Raw genomic sequence first — 23185 nt, forward strand, 5'->3', positions numbered from 1 at the left:
TATTTGAATATTGAAAGGACAATGGCTTAGTCAGTCGGTGAACTGTTTTTGCTTTGGAGGAGGGAGGGACAGTATTGTCCTTGGACTTTGTCAACCTATTTGTGGACATCTTTGTGTCTCATCTGTTCCTAGATACTCCTGGTATGCCTAGGAGCCTCTCTTTAGAAGGGAAGAGGGCAATCCATTGTCAGAATTTTCTCACATAACCCATGCCATTTTTGATTCACTTGGTTCTTTATTGAAAACCCTAAGGACACCTGTTGGCACAACTCTGCTGAATATGAAACCTGGGAAGAGAAACATCCTCTATGGCCCCTTCAGTTTCTGTATCTGCAAAGCAAATGCGTTGAAATAAAAAACTTTCCTGTGTGTGGGGAGGAGATAGTGATTGCCTTCTCACTTCTGTCTTTCCTCTACCTTGCTATATCAGTCATCTTTTTTAAAAATGTATTTATTTTGAAAGAATTACAGAGAGAGAGAGAGATCTTCCATCTGCTGATTCACTCCCCAGATGGCTGCAACTGCCGGTGCTTGGCTAGGTCAAAGCCAGGAGCCAGGAGCTTGATCCAGGTCTCCTACATAGGTGGCAGGGGCCCAAACACTTAGGCCATCTTCTGCTGCTTTTTCCAGGCCATTAACAGGGAGCTGGATTAGAAGTGGAACAGCTTTAACCGGCGCCGCGGCTCAATAGGCTAATCCTCCGCCTTGCGGCGCCAGCACACTGGGTTCTAATCCCGGTCGGGGCACTGATCCTGTCCCGGTAGCCCCTCTTCCAGGCCAGCTCTCTGCTGTGGCCAGGGAGTGCAGTGGAGGATGGCCCAAGTTCTTGGGCCCTGCACCCCATGGGAGACCAGGAGAAGCACCTGGCTCCTGCCATCGGATCAGCGCGGTATGCCGGCCGCAGCGCGCCTACTGCGGCGGCCATTAGAGGGTGAACCAACGGCAAAAAAGGAAGACCTTTCTCTCTGTCTCTCTCTCTCTCACTGTCCACTCTGCCTGTCAAAAATTTAAAAAAAAAAAAAAAGAAATGGAACAGCTGGCACACAAATTTGCCCCCACGTGGGATGCCCACGTCTCAGGCAGTGGCTTTACCCACTATGCCACGATGCTGGCCCCTAAATCCATCATCTCGTTAGACAGTTTCTGCTGCTTCTTTTAAATAATTCCAAACAGTTATCTCTGAAGAGATGAGGTGTGTCAGTAGTGAGGGTGGACGAGCTGAGATGCCTCACTGACTTCTGAGGCCTAACGTGATAAACTCTTTGAAGGTGACAGTGGGAACAGTGAGCATCAGAACATTTCACATGTCTTGATTTCGAGCTCATCATCTTAAACCTGGGCTTCTGAGTCTCAGATCTGTCTCCCAGGAGCCCTGAGTACCTGGAGAGGATGTCTTGGAGCTGCTAGATCAAATAGGGAGATGCCACCCTGAGAGCGAGAGAATGCGTGTTCTTTGGCTCTAGGCACCTGTCCCTCCAGGGCAGGGAAGGAGCCTCCTGCTGGCTTGTGTGGGAGATACTTGTATTACTGTGCTCCTGGTCCTCAGCACTAGTCATCCATCCTCCCCCCACCCCACCCCCAAGCTCTTGATCTAAGTCTTGTTAAATTGAGGAGCATGTCTGTCATGTGTGGATTAATAATTTTAGTCTAGCTTTACCAGGACAAGACTGTATTTCTAGGCGACAAGGCAATAGAGAAGCATTTGTGTTTCTTCAGTACTTTGCTGCTAAAAGATAAACAGAAAGACATTTAAAAATGATCTCCACAGCTTGCACCAAACGTTCGTGAGTGTCTGTTGTAGCAGGAGACATTCACTGGCAGCTGAAACTTGTGTTCCTGGCAAGTTCCTTAGGGGACTCATTAGTTGGTGGTCGAGCGTTAGAGACTTGTGGAGCAGGCCCATCTGGTTGAAATAGTTCCTGTAAAGAATCCCGGGAGTCAAGGCTTCGGAGGGCAGCGGTTGGTGAGAGGAATGCAGGTTTGTGTGTGACTGGCCAAGTAGTCCAAGTGTGTGGCCATCTGTTGTAGGTGTCATTCCCGCCATGAATACTCTGAGCTGCAGTGTCACTGGAGATTCTGTTGATCCAGATGGGCATTTCTTGCTAAATCCAAAGATATTTATCGTGCATATGTTTTATACCTGGTATTTCTATACCTATTTATTTATTTTTTTAAAGATTTATTTGTTTGTTTGAAAGAGTTACACAGAGAGAAGGAGAGGCAGAGAGAGACAGAGAGAGAGAGAGAGAGAGAGGTTGGTCTTCCATCCTCTGGTTCACTCCACAGATGGCTGCAACAGTTGGAGCTGCGCCAATCTGAAGTCAGGAGACAGGAGCTTCTTCCAGCTCTCTCACGTGGGTGCAGGGGCCCAAGGACTTGGGCCATCTTCTACTGCTTTCCCAGGCCATAGCAGAGAGCTGGATTGGAAGAGGAGCAGCCGGGACTCTAGCTGGCGCCCATATGGGATGCTGGCACTGCAGGCGGTGGCCCCACCTGCTATGCCACAGTGTCGGCCCCATCTATTTATTTTTTTAAAGATTTATTTATTTATTTGAATAGCAGAGTTGGAAAGAGAGAGGGGGAGATAGAGAGACATGTTTTTAGTAACAAAATATTTTACTGGAACAAAACCAGGCACCCCACCCCTCGATGACTTTCTGAGGCACCCATTTAATACGAGAGAGAACATGCAGCACTCCCAGTAGGGGTCTGTACCATCAACACTGCCATGTGCTGCTTCTCAGTTCCAGGCCTGGCTGGCCTGGGCTTTCTCACAGTTGGACCTGGCCATTGCCTGAGTCAGCGATATCTCCTCTCTGGGAGGTCTCAGGGTCATGTAACCCTGGGGTGGACTCTGGGGAGAGGCTGAGAGACCCATCTGCAGAGCTAGGTTGCTGGCCAAGGGTGGGGTTGCCCTACCCAGTGTAAGTATTCAAACCCACCCAGTATTGGCTAAAGTTGAAGAAATGTTTATCTTGTTGTACTCTGCTTTACGAAGCCATGTCTGAGGACTGTCTGATGTCACTATGTACAGACTGGGTGCACTTGTTGCAGCAGGAAAGATGCTGCTTGAGCTGCCCACAGCCCGTTTCGATTTTGCCTGGTTTGAGTCTCACCTCCACTTCTGACTCCAGCTTCCTGCAAATGTGGACTCTGGGAGGCAGTGGTGATGGCTCAAGTAATCTGGGCCCTGCTGCTCATGTAGGAGACCCTTACTGGAATTCCTGGCTCCCAACTTCAGCCTGGCCCAGTCCCAGCTGTTGTGGACATTTGGGGAAAGGACTAGTGGATGGAAGATCTCTGTCTCTGCCTTTCAAATAAATGTTTTTAAATAAATTGTATTCGCTATGTCTTAACTTGTAGAGTAAGTGTCATTGTAAAGACAGTAACAGACCTTAGGGATCTTGTTTCCTCAGAACCTTGTGTGCATGTGACCGCTAGCTATCTTTCCGGTGCTTTAATGCCAGTCTTTTTACCTGCTTGCTTTATTTTTTAGTTATTCATTTTATTTATCTAAAAGGCAGAGAAACAGGCACAGACAGGAGAGCTTCCCCATCTACTGGTTCATTGCCTAAATGTCTGTACCATCCAGGGCTAGGGCAGGATGAAGCTTAGAGCAGGGAACCTCCCAGTCAAGATCTCCCATGTAGGTGGCAGGGACTTAACCACTTGAGCCATCGCCATTGCCTCCCACAGAGTGTGTGTTAGCAGGAAGCTGGAATAGTGAGTGGGGCTGGGACTTGAACCCAGGGTCTCCCACACAGGATGTGGGTGTCCTAAGTGGCATTTTAACTGCTGGGCCGGATGCTGCCCCTTTTCACCTGCCTTCTTGCCTTGTGTGTTCTCTCCCCTGCCTTCCTCCCCTCCTTTCTACTCTATCTTCAGAGTTCTGCTTGTTGTGGATCTTTTCTTTTCCCTAAATAGTTATCTCGCTCATACCTCCCCTGTTGCTTGTCCAACCCATGTTGTATTTTGTGAGCTTCAGTAGCCACCGCTGGACAAGGACTTTTACGTTGTATGTTGCTGAGGCCAATGTACATGTGGGGCTAATGCACATGTAAGGCCAACGTGACTCTGATGGTCCAAGGGGTTGCTTCCAGACTGCTCTGTGGATGGTGCACATCCGCAATGACCTGTGTCATAGGAAGAGCTTTGTGCTCAGAGTTGAAAGACAAGGGCCCTGGCCCTAGTTCTATCTATGTTTAAGCTCTCAATTTCTTTCTGAAGCTTTTCTTTACTCACCTGCAAGGTAAAGTTTATTAAATAATTCACTAGTGTATTTCCAGCCCCGGAAGTCCGTTGCTCAACTCGACTAATTTGTACTAATTCTGCCTCTTGAGATTAGCTATTTGTGACTGCTTAGGCTCTTTCATAAAGGATAGACTGAAAAGCAGTGAGGAGCCTGGAATTGGAGCAGATAGACTACCCCAAAGGTTAGGAACACTGCTCATCACTTGCCCAGTGACCAAGGGAAGAGCAAGTGCGGGGAGAGCATGTGCTCCCTTCTGCAGTCTTTGGCCGCCTCCATAGCCTGGTTTTTGCACTTTTCTTCCCACGGAAGCAGCATCCATCAGCTACCTTTCCTCATCTGAGTTGGCTGATAGGAAACATTCATTGTGAAACCTTAATTGCAGCTTTAAGAGACAGGTGAGCACAGGGACAGGCGATTATAGTGTCCTTCCCTTGGCTGCAGTGACGCATGGTTGCGTCTTCCCTATCCCTTTTTTTTTTTTTTTTCTTTTTTTTTTTTTGAATAGGCAGAGTTAGACAGTGAGAGAGAGGGAGACAGAGAGAAAGGTCTTCCTTTTTCCGCTGGTTCACCCCAAATGGCTGCTATGGCCAGCGCGCTGCACCAATCTAAAGCCTGGTCTCCCATGCAGGTGCAGGGCCCAAGCCACAGCAGAGAGCTGGACTGGAAGAGGAGCAACTGGGACAGAATCCGTCGCCCCGACCGGGACTAGAACCCAGTGTGCCAGCGCTGCAGGCGGAGGATTAGCCTATTGAGCCATGGCGCGGGCCACTCCCTTTCCCTTTAATAGAGAGTTTTACTCCTCTCATAAGGCAGAAGCGTGAGCCATAGTAGCTGAAATGTAGGAGGTAAAAGGCTATGTAATTCTCTCTGCAGTCCAAGTTGTCCAGATGTGGGTATTGTAGGCCCCACATTTAGGAGAAAAATGGTCTCCCCTTGGATCAGAAGAGGACAGCACGAGGTTGGCGGTCTGGAGCCGGGTTTCTTGTACTTCCATGAGCTCTGTGACTCTGGGTGTGTCGCCTTACCCATTTCTGAGCCGCTCTCATCTTTACAATGAGGTTTAGGCCAGACAATATTTAGGGTTGTTTTTTTTCCAGAGCCCATAATTTCCTACCTCATTATAAGACCTCTAGAGATGAATGGGAGTGAGGGAAAAAGGAAGTTAAGACCAATTAGGGGTTGCTGATGCCTGTGACCTCTGTGAATGCAAAGTCTGTCTTTTAATGTGGGGAGAGCACTAAGCCCAGGTTACCACATGGTGTTTTAAAATGGGTGTTCCTTTTGGTCAGTGTACTGATTTTGGCATTTGTTTATCAAAGAGTGAGCAGGGTTTGGTACACTCTGCCAAGAGCACCCCCCCCTCAAAAAAAAAAAAAATCTCTGGCTTTTCCTCCACAAGAGCAGTTGGACTCACTTGGACCATTGGCAGGGCGCTGTAGGAACTTTTCTGACAACCTTCCTTTTCTGTTGCTTTGTTTTTTCTTCAAAAAGCCACTGTGGTGTTTTGCAGCATAGTGGGGTGACTGGCTCCCAATGGTGTTTAATATTCTGTCTATAGAACTGTTAGAGAGGAGCTGGTAGGCTCCAAATATAAAGAAAAAACAAGGGACACGGAAAAAGCTAGTTGCCTGGTGTGGTTGTTTTAAGCTGTTGTATATGTATTGAAAAGTTCCATTGCACCCCTTAAAATATGCAAGTGTTACATTTTAATCCAACATTTAATAAAAACCACAGTGGCATTTACTGCTCCACAGCTGTGTTAAATATCTGTTGGCATTCAGGTTGGAGGACCTGCCGGGGACTTGAACCTGGAAGTAAGGCTTAGCAGAGAATACCTTTGTTTTTCCAGGGAAATATTTGCTTTTGCCTTCTAGGTAATGAGATTCCAAATATTTATATCCTTGCTGAAATGGTCAAGCCAGTGAATTGAGTGGCTTATTGTGAATATTTTCTGTGGTGAGGGAATCTGAAAAATCTCATTTTCCTTTTCTCTCCCCCCTCCCATCTTAATACTTATTTATTTGAGAGAGAAAGAGAGAAAATGGGAATGCTCTCATCTGCTTGTTGACTCCCCAAATACCTTGAAAGAATGGGATTGAGCAGGTCAAAGCCAGAAGCTGGGAACTCAATCCAGGTCTCCTATATGGGTGTCAGGGACTCAACTACTCAAGCCATCACCTGCTGCCTCCCAGGGTGTGCATTAGCAGGAACCTGTAATCCAGAACAGAGCAGGATTCAGACCTAGGCACTCCCATTATGGGGTGTGGGCATCTCAAGAGGCATTTTAACCACTTCACCTGAAGTTCAACCCTCTTTGCTTCTTTTGATTCAATGTTTGGGCAACTTTGGAGCTGGGAGTTGCCCCTCAAGTTTATAATACATTCTTTCTTCATTTAGGGCTGCCACTCTGCCCCATCCATTAGGCTCAGCGAATGGTGTTAGCACGAATGGAGCTTATTACAAACGCATTTAGTATCTATGCTGTTGGTCAACAGAGACACAGAGGAATTCTTTTATTATGTTTGTTCCCTCATAGTAGTTTCAGTGTTCCCTCCTGTCAAAGTCTTAGATTAGGTGCCTCTATGATTGGAGCTTCTTTCTTCTGCCATTTCCTAGTTGATGTGGTGATGAGAGAGGATGGGAGGGTCAGAGAGCTCAAGCAGCCCCCACTTGCGCACCTGTTTGTGTCATAACAAATGCTGTTGTTGTGGTAGTTCCTGAGACTGAGTTTGAGAATCACCCTGCTTATGTTGCTAACTCTGGGGACACAGAGCCACATCAGTGGAATGGGTCAGCTGCCCAAGGCCAGGGGAATCCTTCTATTCTTGGAGATTGCAGGATTTCCACAGCTCTCTAATGATGGGCCAGCCTCTCCCCTCCTTGTCCTTTGCAAGATGTTGTCTTTGCACCTGCTGTAAGCTTCCAGGAAGTATATAATCTCAAACCAGAATGATAATAATAATGTGTGCTGTTTGCTTTTGAAGAAATATTCTAATGTACAAGATACCCTATTTTTACTTCACAATCTTTTTCTCTTTAGAGTTCCGTTACCCTTGAGATACAATTTTATTCTATTAAAATAACAAGATTTTAGAAAATCCAGGCCAGCTTGTGAATTAAACTTTCTTGGAGCTATCCATGGCTGTGCACTCCTAGATCTGAGAGCAAAGCCTTTCCTACTGACTTGCAATGAACTGGGCATTGTAATCAGCTTTGTATAGAACAGTTGTTTCAGATCTCAACCCTGTGATGACGTCATTTTCTTTATACCCGAAGTCAATGCTGTGCAGACTAGTTTATTCTGGAATATGTCTGTACTACTTTTTTTCCTAATTAAAATATTTTATAGTTAAGGAGTCCTTCTAGGGAACAGTTTGCCTCATAAGTTAATGTCTTTGTGCTTCCAAATTTTCAGTAATATTATTTTTTCCCAGAGAAATCAGTGTATTCTATTTAAGATGGAGTAAGGGTTTTGGATGAAATTTCAAACAAACCCACTGTGTTCTATTTTGGTTTTTCTAGCTTCAGAATGTGTTTTTATGGAAGTGATTCAGGATGAATGTAGTTTAAATTCAAGGGTATAGACCACTATGAACCATGAATTAGGAAGATAATCATCTTTAGCTAACATAAAGTACCCTTTAAGTTGTTTACATAGAAGGTCTTGAACTAAAGAGAGAGAAGTTGTTATCCACTAGGAGTCATTAGTAGAGCATTCAAGTTTCTGGTGGAGGACACATGGTGTGTCTACCTCATTGTGTATATAAACATGAATTAGAGTAAGGAAGAGATCAACTTATAGAAAATTCCACCCTCTTCAGAGCTCTCAGGAAACCTCGGGAGGAAGGGAACTTCCTTTTTTAATATCTTTGTATTTGAAAAAGAATTATCAGAACACTTATAGTTATTTTTTCCTCTAGCAAATTATTTCTCTTAGATAATGATACATAATTAATATGAGTTAAAGGATATTTATTCCCATGAAATTGAGATTTTAAGGAGAAATCAGATGAAATATTGGAAATGAAGAATTCAGTAGATCAAATAAAAAATGCAGTGGAAAGCCTTAACAACAACACACTTGGTGAGGCAGAAGAAAGAATATCCGAGTTAGAAGACAAATCTCTGGAAATTTTACAGTCAAACCAAAAGCAAAAAAAAAAAAAAAAAAAAAAAAAGGAGAAGAAGAAGAAGTAGTAGTTAGAAAATTAAAAAACAGTATAGGAGATTTATGGGATACTACCAAACGACCCAGAATGAGTCTTATGGGTTCCTGAAGGCGTGGAAAGAGAGAATGGACTAGAAGACCTTTCTAGTGAAACAATTACAGCAATTCCCTAATTTGGAGAAAGAAAGGGATGTCCAAGTACAGGAAGCACATAGAACTCCTAATAAACATGACCAGAAAATATCCTTACCACAACACATTGTAGTCAAACTCTCCACAGTAGAACATAAAGAAAAGATTCTAAAATGTGCAGGAGAGAAACTCTGGATTACTTTCAAAGGCTCTCCAGTTAGACTCACAGCTGACTTCTCATCAGAAACCCTACAGGCCAGGAGAGAATGGCAAAATATATTTCAGTTCTTAAGAGAAAAAAACTATGATCTGAGTATATTGTACCCTGCAAGGCTCTCATTTATGAATGAAGGTGAAATAAAAACCTTCCATAACAAACAGAAATTGAAAGAATTTGTTATCACTTATCTAGCCTTACGAAAGATGTTTAAAGATGTGCTACATACAGAGACACAGAAACATGGTCATCACTATGAAAGAAGGTAAAGGCAGAAAATCTTGCAGTAAAAGTACAAAGGAAATACAAAATAAACAATAGGAATATTTATGGAAAAATGGCAGGGCCAAGCCATTACTTATCAATAGTCACTTTGAATGTAAATGGCCTCAACTCTCCAGTTAAAAAAATACAGACTGACTGAATGAATTAAAAAACAAAACCCATCTATTTTCTACCTACAAGAAACACATCTCAGCCGGTGCCGCGGCTCACTAAGCTAATCCTCCGCCTACGGTGCTGGCACCCCGGGTTCTAGTCCCGGTCAGGGTGCTGGATTCTGTCCCAGTTGCTCCTCTTCCAGGCCAGGTCTCTGCTGTGGCCTGGCTTCGGATCAGTGCGGTGCGTTGGCTGCAGCTTGCCGCCGGAGCGGCCATTAGGGGGTGAACCAATGGAAAAAGGAAGACCTTTCTCTCTGTCTCTCTCCCTCTCACTGTCCACTCTGCCTGTAAAAAAAAAAAAAAAAAGAAAAGAAAGAAAGAAAAAAAAAAGAAAAGAAAAGAAACACACCTCACTAACAAAGATGTGCAGACTGAAAGTGAAAGGATGGAAGAAGATATTCCATGCTACTGAAACCAAAAAGGAGCTGGTGTAGCCATCCTAATATCAGACAAAATAGACTTTAACACAAAACCTATTAAAAGAGACAAAGAACGGCATTATGCAATGATTAAGGGATCAATTCAACAGAAAGATATGACTATAATAAATGTATATACACCTAATTACAGGGCACCTGGCTATTTAAAAGAAATATTGAGGGATCTAAACGGAGACATAGAATCTAATACAATAGTAATGGGGACTTCAATACACTACTTTCAGCAATGGACAGATCAACCAGACAGAAAACCAGCAAGGAAACAACAGTTAATCAGCACTATAGACCAAATGGATCTAATGGATATCTACAGAACTTTTCATCCAACAATTGCAGAATACACATTCTTTTTACCAGTGCGTAGAACCTTCTCTAGGATAGACCACGTGCCAGGCCATAAAGCGAGTCTTAGCAAATTAAAAAAAAAAAATTGAAATCATACCATGCATCTTCTCTGACGACAATGGAATGAAGCTGGAAATCAGCAACTCAAGAATTCTAGAGGCCGGCGCCGCGGCTCACTAGGCTAATCCTCCGCCTTGCGGCGCCGGCACACCGGGTTCTAGTCCCGGTTGGGGCACCGATCCTGTCCCGGTTGCCCCTCTTCCAGGCCAGGTCTCTGCTGTGGCCCGGGAAGGCAGTGGAGGATGGCCCAAGTCCTTGGGCCCTGCACCCCATGGGAGACCAGGAGAAGCACCCGGTTCCTGCCATCGGATCAGCGCAGTGCGCCGGCCACAGCACTCTACCGCGGTGGCCATTGGAGGGTGAACCAATGGCAAAAGGAAGACCTTTTTCTCTGTCTCTCACTGTCCACTCTGCCTGTCAAAAAAAAAAAAAAAAAAGAATTATAGAACATATGTAAACACATGGAAACTGAACAACATGCTTCTGATTGAATAGTGGGTAATAGAAGAAATCAAAAGAGAAATCAAAAAAGTTCTGAGGAACAGTTTTTTTTTTCATACTATTTGTTGAACTCTTTATTTAGTATAGAGTTAATCTTCTGTGTATAAAGTTAACTGAAAATAGATCTTAGTAAAAAATAAGAATAAGAATAAGAAAGGGAGGAGGAAGAAGAGTGGGAGTGGGGATGGGAGGGCAGGTATGGCTGGAAGAATCAACTGTGTTCCTAAAGTTGTATTTCTGAAATGCATGAATTTTGTATACCTTAAATAAAATGTTTCTGGGGGAAAAAAGAATATAACACAAACAAACAAAAATGATATTTATGGGCACTAGCATTGTGGTGAAGCAGGTTAAGTTGCAATGACAGCTTCCATATTGGGGTGCTGATTTGAGTCCTGGCTGCTCTGCTTCCTTGTCAGTGTGCCTAGGAAGACAGTGGATGATGGCCCAAGTGCTTGGCCTGTGCCACCCACGTGGGAGACCTGGATGGAGTTCTTGGCTTCAGCCTGGCTGTTGCAACCAGAAGTAATTCTAGAATTACCAGGAGCAATTGAAAGAATGCTGATGGAGTGCTTGCCACAGTGCCCAGAAACATTGAGCACACAGTGAATGTCAATATCGTTGTCATCATCATCATTGATACCTGAGTATTCCTGTGTTTTCCCATGCTTTTTGTTGTTTTCCTAAATCACAAAGCCCAGATTCTCAACACAGGATGGTGTTGCATACTTGTTCCTTTTCTATTTCTGCTCTATTCTGTGTACCTTTGTTTTGTGCTATGGGGTGAGAGGCCCTAGGTTAGGACTGAAGTTGTATCCCAGAGCTGACATTGAGAGAGAAGACTACACAAGAGCTCTCTGCTGTGCCTTTCCAGGGAGGAGGGGCTTTTCCTAATACCGTGTTACTTTATTATATAAAGGGGGAGGGGAGGTAAAAGAACGTGAATAAATTCAAATAATAAATTCTTGCTCAGATTTTCAGGCATGGTAATTCTGATCCCCTATGCTAGAACTTGTCTATCTAGAGGAATAACTTTGGATGATGGTTTCCTGTTTCCTTCTGATGATTTCTTGTGTATTAACAGCTACAACAGAGACACAGGCTTGTCAAGCAGTATATTCACTGGTAGAAACAACCTGGAGATTGAATGTCTCCTTATGAAAGTTACGGTGATAGGAAAATCTGGTGCCACGTGTTTTGGCGAAAGGGAAGAGTGGAGGAGCATTTGCATGAGGCTTTCTGGAGTCACTGTGCTCATACCCTGCAATCTGTTTATCTGGAGTTTTTGCTAAAGAGCTATCATTGACTCAGGAGTAACAAAGTCTATATTAGCATAACCATACAATTTTGTGAAAGCTAGTCATCTTAAAACAAAGCAAAACATCTAGATTGTTCTGAAAGAGAATAAAAAAAGGTTTTTCCAGCTGAGCCACTGATGAGGGCACTTTTTTTTTTTTTGACAGGCAAAGTGGACAGTGAGAGAGAGACAGAGAGAAAGGTCTTCCTTTTGCCATTGGTTCACCCTCCAATGGCCGCTGCGGCTGGCGCGCTGCAACCGGCGCACCGCGCTGATCCGATGGCAGGAGCCAGGTGCTTCTCCTGGTCTCCCATGGGGTGCAGGGCCCAAGGACTTGGGCCATCCTCCACTGCCTTCCCAGGCCACAGCAGAGAGCTGGCCTGGAAGAGGGGCAACCGGGACAGAATCCGGCGCCCCGTCCGGGACTAGAACCCGGTGTGCCGGCGCCACAAGGCGGAGGATTAGCCTAATGAACCGTGGCGCCGGCTTGATGAGGGCACTTTTATGCTGCACTACTTCTGGGTAGCCTCAGTCCCCCATGAGGCTTATAAAATGTCACATCAGCTTTGACTCTGGGAGTTCACTTGGCCATGCTGTGTAGAGGAGCTGGGGCTCTGGTCTGGGCTGCTCTGCTGTGGGCCTCACTTAGCATACTGAGGTGTCCTTAGATCCCCAGCCCCTGGCCTGTCCTGCTTGCTGCTCTGAGAACTGTAATACTGTTTAATGCAAGGGGATGGTGAAGTCTTACTGGATTCTTGGCTCTGAAAACAGCAGAGAAAGACCCTCCTTGGTCATTCTACTCCTGTGACTAGAGGCCAGCCTTTCTCCTTGGGGGTCTTCCTTCTCTCCCTCTTTGGTCTTGAGCATGATCTTTGTTTTTTAAATTATTATGATTATTTTTGGACAGGCAGAGTGGACAGTGAGAGAGAGAGAGAGAGGAAGGTCTTCCTTTTGCCGTTGGTTCACCCCACAGTGGCCGCTGTGGCCGGCGCACCGCGCTGATCCGAAGCCAGGAGCCAGGTGCTTCTCCTGGTCTCCCAAGCGGGTGCAGGGCCCAAGCACTTGGGCCATCCTCCACTGCACTCCCGGGCCACAGCAGAGACCTGGCCTGGAAGAGGGACAACCGGGATAGAATCTGGTGCCCCGACCAGGACTAGAACCCAGGGTGCCGGCGCCGCAAGGCGGAGGATTAGCCTATTGAGCCGAGGCACCGGCCACGATCTTTAGGAATAGAGTAGGCTTGGCCGGCGCTGCGGCTCAATAGGCTAATCCTCCGCCTAGCGGCGCCGGCACACCGGGTTCTAGTCCCAGTAGGGGCACCGGATTCTGTCCCGGTTGTCCCTCTTCCAGGCCAGGTCTCTGCTGTGGCCCAGGAGTACAGTGGAGGATGGCCCAAGTACTTGGGCCCTGCACCCCATGGGAGACCAGGAGAAGCACCTGGCTCCTGCCTTCGGATCAGCGTGGTGCGCCGGCCGCGGCGGCCATTGGAGGGTGAACCAACAGCAAAGGGAGACCTTTCTCTCTGTCTCTCTCTCTCTCTCACTGTCCACTCTGCCTGTCAAAAAAAAAAAAAAAAAAAAAAGAAAAAAAAAAAAAAGAAAAAGAAAAAGAAAAAAAGAAATAGAGTAGGCTTAAGTTGAACACAGTACAGGACCAGGGATCCTTATTAGTTCATACTTTGAAGTTCATTTTGTTATTCCCAGACATTCAGTTGGGGTTTCTCCCTCTGGTGGGAGAGGAGGGAGTTCCAATCAGAAAATCCCTTTGCGCCCCTTTTCTGAGGCTTCCTGAGAGTGGTTGGCTCCTGTTAGCAGCAGATGGGGGTCTCCACCTCTGTTTTTGTCAGTTCAATCAGGCAAGAGTGGCATCAGCCCAGGGAACTCACCCACTCACCAGCACAAACATTGCCTGCAGCTCCTCTCCATTCCCACCTGGAACACCCAGACCTCTTGCTCCTCAAGACAGGTAAGGAGGATTCCTTTATGTTTGTGGGTTTTAAAATTCTGTGTGTTCATTTCAACAACAGACACTTTTTAAAATAATAAAGTGTTTCAGAGAACTCAAGAGTTCTATCAGCTGATTGAAGTTAGAACTACTATGTCAGAAGTTTGAATGGGGAGTCGCTGAGCTCTGCTTCCTGGGCCTCCCTAGGCATGCACCACACACTTCTCCCTCCTTTGCTGTGCAGTACATGAGCGTGCACGCACACAGGTATCCACACTCACAAGCTGTAACAAGTAAGCTGGTCTCGTAAACTGTCCAGTTGGCGTTTACCCTACCTGACTGCCTTGGGCATGAGTTGTCACTGCTGGCCATGGGCCATAGATTCACTAGATAGTTTTGGTTGTAAACTTGATTTTTACCCAGGAGTAATTATGAAAGTCTCTTCTGCTTTCTATCCCCTACTTGGGCTTTTGTTTTAGTACTTTCTAAATAGCACATACTGTCCTAATAACTTTATTCCAAGCATAGTAATTTGTAGTGGAATTTTAGAAGTAGAAGGGACATTCATGTAGTTCCCCTACACACACACACAATTATGCAGATGGGTGTACTGAGGCCAGGGAAGTGAGTTGCCTTGTCTAATGTCACACAGTTGGTAATGAAGTTGGAGCTAGCTTTAAACACTCTTGTTTAGGCTGCCAGCTCCCCTACCTGAATTCACTGCCCCACTGGCCTCTCCTGCAGCACACAAAAACAGGTCAAGGTTATTCTCTGGAGCCAGGCCACCTGGGTTTATGCCCCAGCTCCGTCCTGCTGTTCCATGTGAGCTTTGGAACCTAGCAGTTGTGCCTTATTTTCTCCATCTGTCAAGTGGACGTATTAATGCATGTTGAGCAACCCTAATCTGCAGTTCCAAAATTTGAAATGCTCTAAAATCAGAAATTATTTTAGTGTTGATAGAGTGTGCAAACAGTTTTGCACACTGCAGCACACTGAAGCATTTGGATTTTGAATTTTTGGATTAGGGATGCTCAACTGGTAGAGTCTATGTAAGCATTCCAAAATTCAAGAAATTCCAAAACCTGAAATACTTCTGGTCCTGAGCATTTCAGATGAGTCACATGCAAACTTTAATACCTGCTGTACAGCGTTGTTGTGACGATTGAATGGGTTGATGCCTGTCAAAGCCTGAGGACATTCTCTGGACTATTGAAAGTGCTTGATGTTTAACATAAGCTGTTGTTTTTACTTGTGTGTTTTGAATGGAAGTGGAAAGAAATTGAGTCTGTTATGAATCCCACTGAAATGTTTGTCTCAGCCTGAGCAGACCCATTAGAGTTCATTCAAAGTAACTGGACTATGTATACCCAACCCTAGGTCATCTCTGGGAGGCCAGTGTGCTCACCACTGAAGTTAGAGGCATTTCAGTTTGGGGTTCCCTCCTTCCCCTGACTTCCTCACAGTGATGGAGTGCATGAGGCTTAGCTACCTAGAGTGTTGAGGCGGAACAGTCTCAGGTGGGCTATAGTGCTCACTACCCTTTTCTGCCTTAGTCTCTTGGCAGTCATATTGCCTTGAAATGCTGTGGAGTAATTTTACTCCAGGCCCAGAAGACAAAGGGATCATCAGTCAGATCCTTAAAAGCAGTGGAAAGACTGCTTCCTCCTAGGCACGACCCAGTGTTTGGTTCCTCCATGTAATAATGTAAATTATGATGTGGCATTGAGCAGTGTGTGGGAGGAGGGAAGAGTTTTTATGGAAGGATGGCCCTGCATTGTCTGTCTGTGTGAATGATGTGGGTGAGATAACCAGCAAGGATTGCTAAGTAACCGCCACATCTGTCAGTCCACTGCATGGGCTGTGGGAGGCAGGGAAGGCACCGTGTGGCGCGCCTCTGTGTCATCACAGTGTCATGGGAGAGCTGTGGCCAAGCTGTGCTCTGTGTGATGAGTAAGGCCCTTGCAGGACAACTCCATTGAGACCCGAGCGCAGTGTGGAGTTGGCTGCAGGGGTGATGCTGGGGATGAGTGGGGTGTTCTGCTGAGCTGTGAAACCCTCTGAGGACACCAGCTCTGCTCAGGGTGAGTAAGCCCGGCTCCTGCTTCCATTGCAGGACTGTTTCTCCTCAAAGCAGGCCTCTTGTGTGCTGGCCAGAGCCTGTCACGCCCCTTGCCTTTCCCACAGTGAACAGGCTCCACCTGTAGAGTCGTGTAAAGAAAAGCAAACAGACTGCAAGGGAAGCCAGGGAAGTTTACCTTTCAGCAGTGAGTCTTTTAAAAGGAGAGCTTTGCCCTGCTGTTTCGGATGCTTTTCCTCTTTCTTGCTTTATACAGTATTCTTCAAAAACAGAGAAACATTTGTTTAAGGTTCTATCTAAAAATTCTGTGGAAAAAATGCATTTGGGCTAGGAGTGTTTCTTCTGTGCAAGCTCTGATGAACTACTAACGCTGGGAATGGCTAAAGTGACCAGTGAGAACCCTTGTCAGGAGTGGGGTGTGCACTCCCATCTCGGTCTCGTGGCAGCTTGGACAGTTCTTCAGCAGGAACAGGAGCTGGGTGGGAGATAGCTGAGTGCAGGAAGTGGTGTTTTGAGAGCTCGTTTCCTCTCCAGAGGCCTCTCCCTGCTGCTGGCTTCAAGGTCAGTTTTGAACGGTCTCCCGTTCCATTAGTATGGAATGGGGAAAACCCATTTGTGGAATGTTCAGAGACTGATTTTGATGTCTGGGAAAACACACAAGGCCGATTGCACAGCCTTTTGACATACATGTTAACTGCAACAGGTGAAAGGACGGTGAGGGCTTTTTGTTTTATTGAACTTTTTTTAAAAGATTTATTTATTTATTGATTGATTGACTTAAAAGGCAGAGTTAGAGAGAAAGAGAGAGAGAGAGATCTTCCATCTGCTGGTTCACTTTTGAAATGATCTCAACAGCCAGGACTGGGCCAGGCCAGAGCCAGTAGCTCCATCTGGGTCTCTCACATGGGTGCAGGGGCCCAAGTACCTGGCTTATCCCCCACTGCTTTCCCAGGCATATTAGCAGGGAGCTGGATTGGAAGTGGAGCTGCCGGGAATGGAACTGGTGCCCATATGGGATGATGGCACTGCAGGCAGCCTCTGTGCCACGGCACTGGCCCCTATTGTACGTTATTTTGAATGGAACTTTTTGGTTTGTGTTTCCTTAAGAGAGCTTCCCCAACTCCAGTTAGGTGTTGTTTTTTTTTTGTTTTTTTTTTTTTTTTTAATTTTATGTTTGAGTAATGATACTTACATTCATTAGTCACAAAAATGCTTTTGGAGAGCAGAAGAGACAAAGAAGGGAGGGTCAGACTGGTTCCATTCAAGGTCTCTTGTTGCCCTTTGGGTAATTTTTCATGTTTAGTGTTTCCTGGTCACATCATGGAGCCATAGCCCTCCCTGAAATCAAAACTAAGGCTAACATTGTTGGCAGAGGGTTGTGTGAGAGGCCGTGAGGTGAATTCCAAGTGCGCAGTGTCAGATGGTGTTGCATCATTTCACACTGTTAGTGACTGGTTAAGCCATAGAATCATTTCATAAATGGGATAACTTAAAACCATGCGCAATTACGTCTTCCATAGAGAGATTGGAGAGCCGTGTCTATACATGACAGGTATTTAGAACAGTCCTCATTGTTTTGTTCCCAGAGTGACTATCACCTTGCCCGGGAGCCGTCTGCCTGATGTGCAGCACAGTGTCTCCAGAATAAAACAAGTTGTTGATCTGATTGAGCTTAGTGTAATGTCATCCTTGTTCTTAAACAAGGAAGAGAATTGCTTGAAAGCCTCAGAGATGACCAGAATGCTTTTAGAATTTTTTCTCTCATTTCATTTACTGAGCTCATTTATAGTCTTTTGCTAGTTAGAGATAAGACATCAACATAAATGATTTGACCTAAAAACCTCCATTTAATGCAGTTACCTAAAAGAATTACACTAGTAGAACTGAGAGAAGCAGCATGCTCAATTTCTCTTAGAGGCTACTCTGATTTTTATTGAACTTGCTCTTACCCTCTAACTCTTGAACCCTATGTGTGCATACTAATGTTTATTTTATTTTGATAATAGCTTAAATGACATTGACATGAAAGCATTTGAGTAGTTTATAAAATATACCGTCATAGATTGGCATGTGTTGAGAGTGCTTGTTAATATTGTGTGGTCTCAGCAGGCAGCTGGCCCCCGCCCCAGTGAGTGGCCAAGAGCTTGACCGTAGCTGGTTCAAGAGCGTTTCACATTTGCTGCCTACGCTTTATTTCTGCATCTTGTGTTTTGCACCTGTTAGGTTTTAAGATTATTCTGCATGTGCTGTCTGGGGTGAGTTTCTGGCTTCTGAGCGTACCTTCTCACCCCTGCTTGTAGGCCTCTATCCTCATCTCTGCTCTCCCACTGAATGTATAGTCAGCAGCTTGGCTGTCTGATCGAAAAGAATTTGATTTGAATGAGATTTTCTTGCGTACTAAACCCAATACCAAAAGGAATTTGATTTACAGACATGAATTATGTATTTATCGAAGGCAGTTTGAAAAGCATAAAGAAAATGAATCTATTTATTACTAAACTATTTTAGTATTGTCACCATTTTGGTATGTGTATCTGCTGCCTTTGTGTGTATATGTGTGTGTGTGCACAAGTTAATGTGTGTCTGATATTATACAGTATGTGGTTTACAGTTTATTTAAAATGAGTACCTCTCAAAGTATAGTGTTGACATAGATACCACTGGTGGTACATGGGATAATTGTAGGGAATACATGAAAGTGACATCACTAAACTTCCAGGGTCCTGCACACCAGTCAGCTGGTCAGCTCTGTCTTCAAAATCTATTCACAATTGAACTCTTCCCTTTCCTGATGCCGCTGTGATCTGAGCCACCACGGTTTTCTACAACACCCTTTTCACAGTGCCCTACTTCAGTCTTTTACCCATTTCTTGATCTGCCATCTCACCCAGAGTATAAGCCCAAGTTCTTAGCATGGCTGCAGGTCCCTACATGATCCTGGCCCTGCTCTGTGCCCCGTATCTCCTGACTTAGGCTTTCATGTTCTTCTTGCTCACTCTGCCTCAGGTGCAGCTGTCACTTGCTTGTCAGTGAACACACCACAGCAGGCTTGCTTCTGCCTCTGGCCCTGGGCCTCTGCTTTCCTTTCTTCCTGGAGAGCTTCTCCTCAGAGCATCCCATGGCCTGCTCCTCCTCCTCACCTTTCCAAAGGTTCCTTTCTGGGGCTGGCACTGTGGCATAGCAGCACCAGTTCGAGTTCTGGCTGCTCTATTTCCATTCCAGCTCCCTGCTGATGTGCCTGGGAAAGCAGTGCAAGATGGAAGTCTTTGGGCCCCTGCCCCCATTTGGGAGACCTGGAAGAAGCTCCTGGCTCCTGGCTTAGGGTGGGCCCAGCCCCTGCCATTGCAGCCATTTGAGGAGTGAACCAGTGGATGGAAGATCTCTATGTCTCTCCCTCTCTCTCTCTAACTCTGCCTTTTAAATAAATAGATAAATGTATTGTAGGCATGGAAAGCCAAGATACCATGGAAAAGAAAAAAAAAAAAAGAAGACCTAAATGAAAGATCTCTGTGTGTGAGATCCCAGTGGAAAGAACGGGGCCATCAAAGAAGGAGGTACCTTTCTCTGAAGGGAAGAGAGAACTTCCACTTTGACTATGACCCTATCGGAATAAGATCAAAGTCAGCGAACTCTAAAGGCTTCCATAGCCCTGGAAACTCATGACTAGAGCCTAGGGAGATTACTGATGCCATGAACAGGAGTGTCAAATTGGTAAGTCAACAACAGGAGTCACTGTGTACTTACATCCCATGTGAGATCTGTCCTTAATGTGTTGTCTAATGTGCAGTGATGCTATAACTAGTACTGAAACAGTATCTTTACACTTTGTGTTTCTGCGTGGGTACAAACCGATGAGATCTTTACTAATTATATACTGAATCGATCTTCTGTATATAAAGAGAATTGGAAATGAAAAAAAAAAAACAACCTGGTGTTAAATTGGAAATGGCATAGAAAATTAATTTTTTAAAAAAATATTATGTAGGATCTCTGTCTTTAATGTGCTGTATACTCTTATTTAATGCTATAACTAGTACTCCAACAGTATTTTTTTTCACTTTGTGTTGCTATGTGGGTGCAAACTGTTGAAATCGTTACCTAATATATACTAAACTGATCTTCTGTATATAAAGAGAATTGAAAATGAATCATGATGTGATTGGAAGGGGAGGGTTGTGGGTGGGAGGGAAGTTTTGGGAGGGGGAAACCATTGTAACCCATAAGCTGTACTTTGGAAATTTATATTCATTAAATAAAAGTTTAATAAAAAAAAAAGGAAAAGAAAGAAAGAAAGAGAATGAAACAGAGGTTGCTTTCTGCTGCGCACTTGCTCGGCTCCCTTCTCTGAAATCATACCTGCTTTCCTCCAACCAAAGCCTCGTATTCCGCTCGCCACTCCCAGCTTCCCTTCTCAGCCTCCCTTCTCAGCCCTGTAACTGAACTTGCTGCCCGTTTCACTTACTGCCTGTGCCCTCAAGTGTAAGCTCCACAAGAGCAGGGGTTCTTGTCAGTCTGCAGTACCTGAAGTAGTTCCTGGCATTTGACAGGCACTCGGTAAATGCTGATTGGAAGAGTAGATGACATAAACATCGTGAGCTATCTTGGAGAATATTAATCAGTACATGAGGTACAGGGATATGCAAAAAGTCATGAAAGTGAAGTGATATTTGAGAAACTTTGTAGGTAGCCTTTGTTTCTTTTGTGTTCTTATTGTAAATAGCACTGCAGTGAATACTCCTAAGTAATTTTTGTGTGTATTTATTAATAATTATTTCCTTAAAAGTAAAAACTTACTAGCATAATCGCTGCCTCTTAGGGCATGTACATTTTTAAGAGTTATTAAAACAAGAACGTATGTTTCAGCTTGCACTTTTCCTTCCAGGGTATGAACACCTGTATTTCTTCCATCCTTCACTGTGCCTTGTGTAAATATGGTTTTTGTCTTATCTCTTTTTGTGAGAGGCAGACACACACACACACACACACGCACATGGTGGGGGCGGGCGGGTAGAGATAGCGATACAGTGATGGTTACAGAGCTTTCATGTACTGCCTCATTTCCCAAATGGGAGACTGGGCCAGGCTGAAGCCAGGAGTCAGGAAGATAATCCAGGTCACCTGCGTAGGTGACAAGAACCCAGTCACTTGAGCCTTCACCTGCTGCCTCCCCGAATTAGCGAAAGCTGGAGGTGAGCCAGATGTGGGTGCTAGAACCCAAGGCACTCTGATATAGGACTTGGGCTTAACCACTCAGCTTCACGCCCATGTCCTAAGTGCCTTTTTATCTTTGCCAATTTGACAGCTGAAAAAACTCTAAATGCCTCGACTTGCACTTCTTTGATATGGCTGACATTTTTCCACTTGTCCGATTCTTTGTGAATTGCCTGCTCACATGTTTTGGTTGGGCCTCTGGTTACAGTGAAAACCGACTTGAACTAGTTTCAATTGGCTAGATACCACAGGCACTTGGGTTATGTCCAAGAACGGAATGGAAAGTCAGAGCTTCCAGACACAGGAACTGGAGGTCTGCTTCTCTCTGCCATCTCCACCCTGTTGCTTATCCCATAGCTCTTCATTCCAGCTGGCTTTGGTTTGCCATGCCGTTTATGTCAGCCCTTACTTTACCCAGCCTGTAGCTAGTTCAGATACCCATCAAAATCCAAGTGCCATGGATATCCGTATGCCCGATTTCTAGGAATGAGCAAGCTCCTGGGTGGATTCCATCCATTGGTCACTCCTGCAGTAGTCAGCTGAGACCAGACACTTGAGACGAGTAACTTCCGAGGGTTGGGGCTGAAGAGGTTTCTGTAGCCAGGACACAATCAGGAGAATGTTCCACACTGTGCCTCTGGCTCGTGTTTTGGTTTGCTGTGTTCCTCTTTCTCCTGGAGGTACATGAAAGTCCTTTACGTATAGGGGATAGTTTTGTCCTTTGTCTCATGGGGTTTTTTCTGTTTATCATTTTAATGTTGCTTGAGGGTGTTGCCATGTAATTAAATCTGTCAAACCATGATTTCTGCTAGTGTAAAGGTTAAAAATGCCTTTCCTGTGGGGAAATTACATATTGTGTGTTTTCTTCTAGTCCTTTATGGTTTTATATTTTATGTGCTTCTTGAATTGTATTACATTCTAGATTCAAAAGAGAAATAATACTTTCACAATATTTGCTCCAGGAGCATAGTGTCTATTTGGTTCTCATTTATTCCTCAGCAAAATTTTATAGCTTTCTTTCTTTTAGTCCAGTACTTTTCTTAGGTTTATTCCTAGCTACTTTGTAAATTTTACTCTTGGTGGAATTGTTCTCAACTGTATTTTCTAACTATTCCTTATATTAATTTTTTTTTTTGACAGGCAGAGTGGACAGTGAGAGAGAGAGAGACAGAGAGAAAGGTCTTCCTTTGCTGTTGGTTCACCCTTCAATGGCCGCTGCGGCCGGCGCACCGCGCTGATCCGAAGCTGGGAGCCAGGTGCTTCTCCTGGTCTCCCATGTGGGTGTAGAGCCCAAGCACTTGGGCCATCCTCCACTGCACTTCCGGGCCACAGCAGAGAGCTGGCCTGGAAGAGGGGCAACCGGGACAGAATCCGGCGCCCCGACTGGGACTAGAACCCGGTGTGCCGGCGCCGCAAGGCAGAGGATTAGCCTATTGAGCCGCGGCACTGGCCTAAAGCTATTTTTATAATTTTAAAATCTGCTAGTTCACTCCCCAAATGCCTACCACTGGGCTGGACTGAGCCAGAGCCAGGAGCCCAGAATGGGTTGCAGGGACCCAATTATTTGAGCCATTACTGCCGCCTTCCAGGGATGGCATTTACACAAAGCTGGAGGCGGATATCAAACTCAGGCACTCCTAGGTAGTTCAAGGGCATCGTAGCCAGCATCCTAACTGCTGGACTAAACAGCTGCCCCTAGTTCTAACATTTTTACTTAATGTATTTAAACAGTTACAACATCTGCAAGTAATTATTTTATTTCTGCTGTTCTGTCTCTTCCTTTCATTTTTTTTTCTCAATTTTTTTTGGCTGTATATTTTAGAATGCGGAAAATAACAATTGGAATGTAGTACATGTCTTACACTGTTGTAGTTTGCTAGCGATAATTACTCTGACTAATCAGAATGCTTTGGCAACTTACACAGAAATTATAGGTAAATGAAGTTTGTGGAAGACCTATATTGACCCAAAAGATTTTCTCCACTGGCTTGTCTTGGAGCCTGACATTCTCACTTGATAGTCACCAGGGCCAAAGCATTCAGTGACTCTGGAGAGACCCTGTTAAAATGCACATGAGGTCTTCTCCATTAACATGAAAAGG

At 44.9% G+C, this 23185-nt stretch overlaps 1 protein-coding gene across 4 annotated transcripts in view; it reads left to right on the plus strand.

Annotated features, from left to right (window-relative positions):
* Positions 1-23185, plus strand: part of PSD3 (pleckstrin and Sec7 domain containing 3) — a 611013-nt gene that overhangs the window by 250025 nt on the left and 337803 nt on the right. Inside the window, exon 1 of one of the 4 annotated variants that reach the window (XM_062199436.1) lies at positions 19471-19584. The exons of the other annotated variants lie outside the window; for them this stretch is intronic. The gene's annotated coding sequence lies outside the window, so the exon portion shown is untranslated. Of the gene's footprint in view, positions 1-19470; positions 19585-23185 lie in introns of those variants that run through there. 4 annotated transcript variants of the gene reach the window in all.

This window comes from Lepus europaeus, chromosome 8 (assembly GCF_033115175.1).
Source record: "Lepus europaeus isolate LE1 chromosome 8, mLepTim1.pri, whole genome shotgun sequence".
Lineage (NCBI taxonomy): Eukaryota > Metazoa > Chordata > Mammalia > Lagomorpha > Leporidae > Lepus > Lepus europaeus.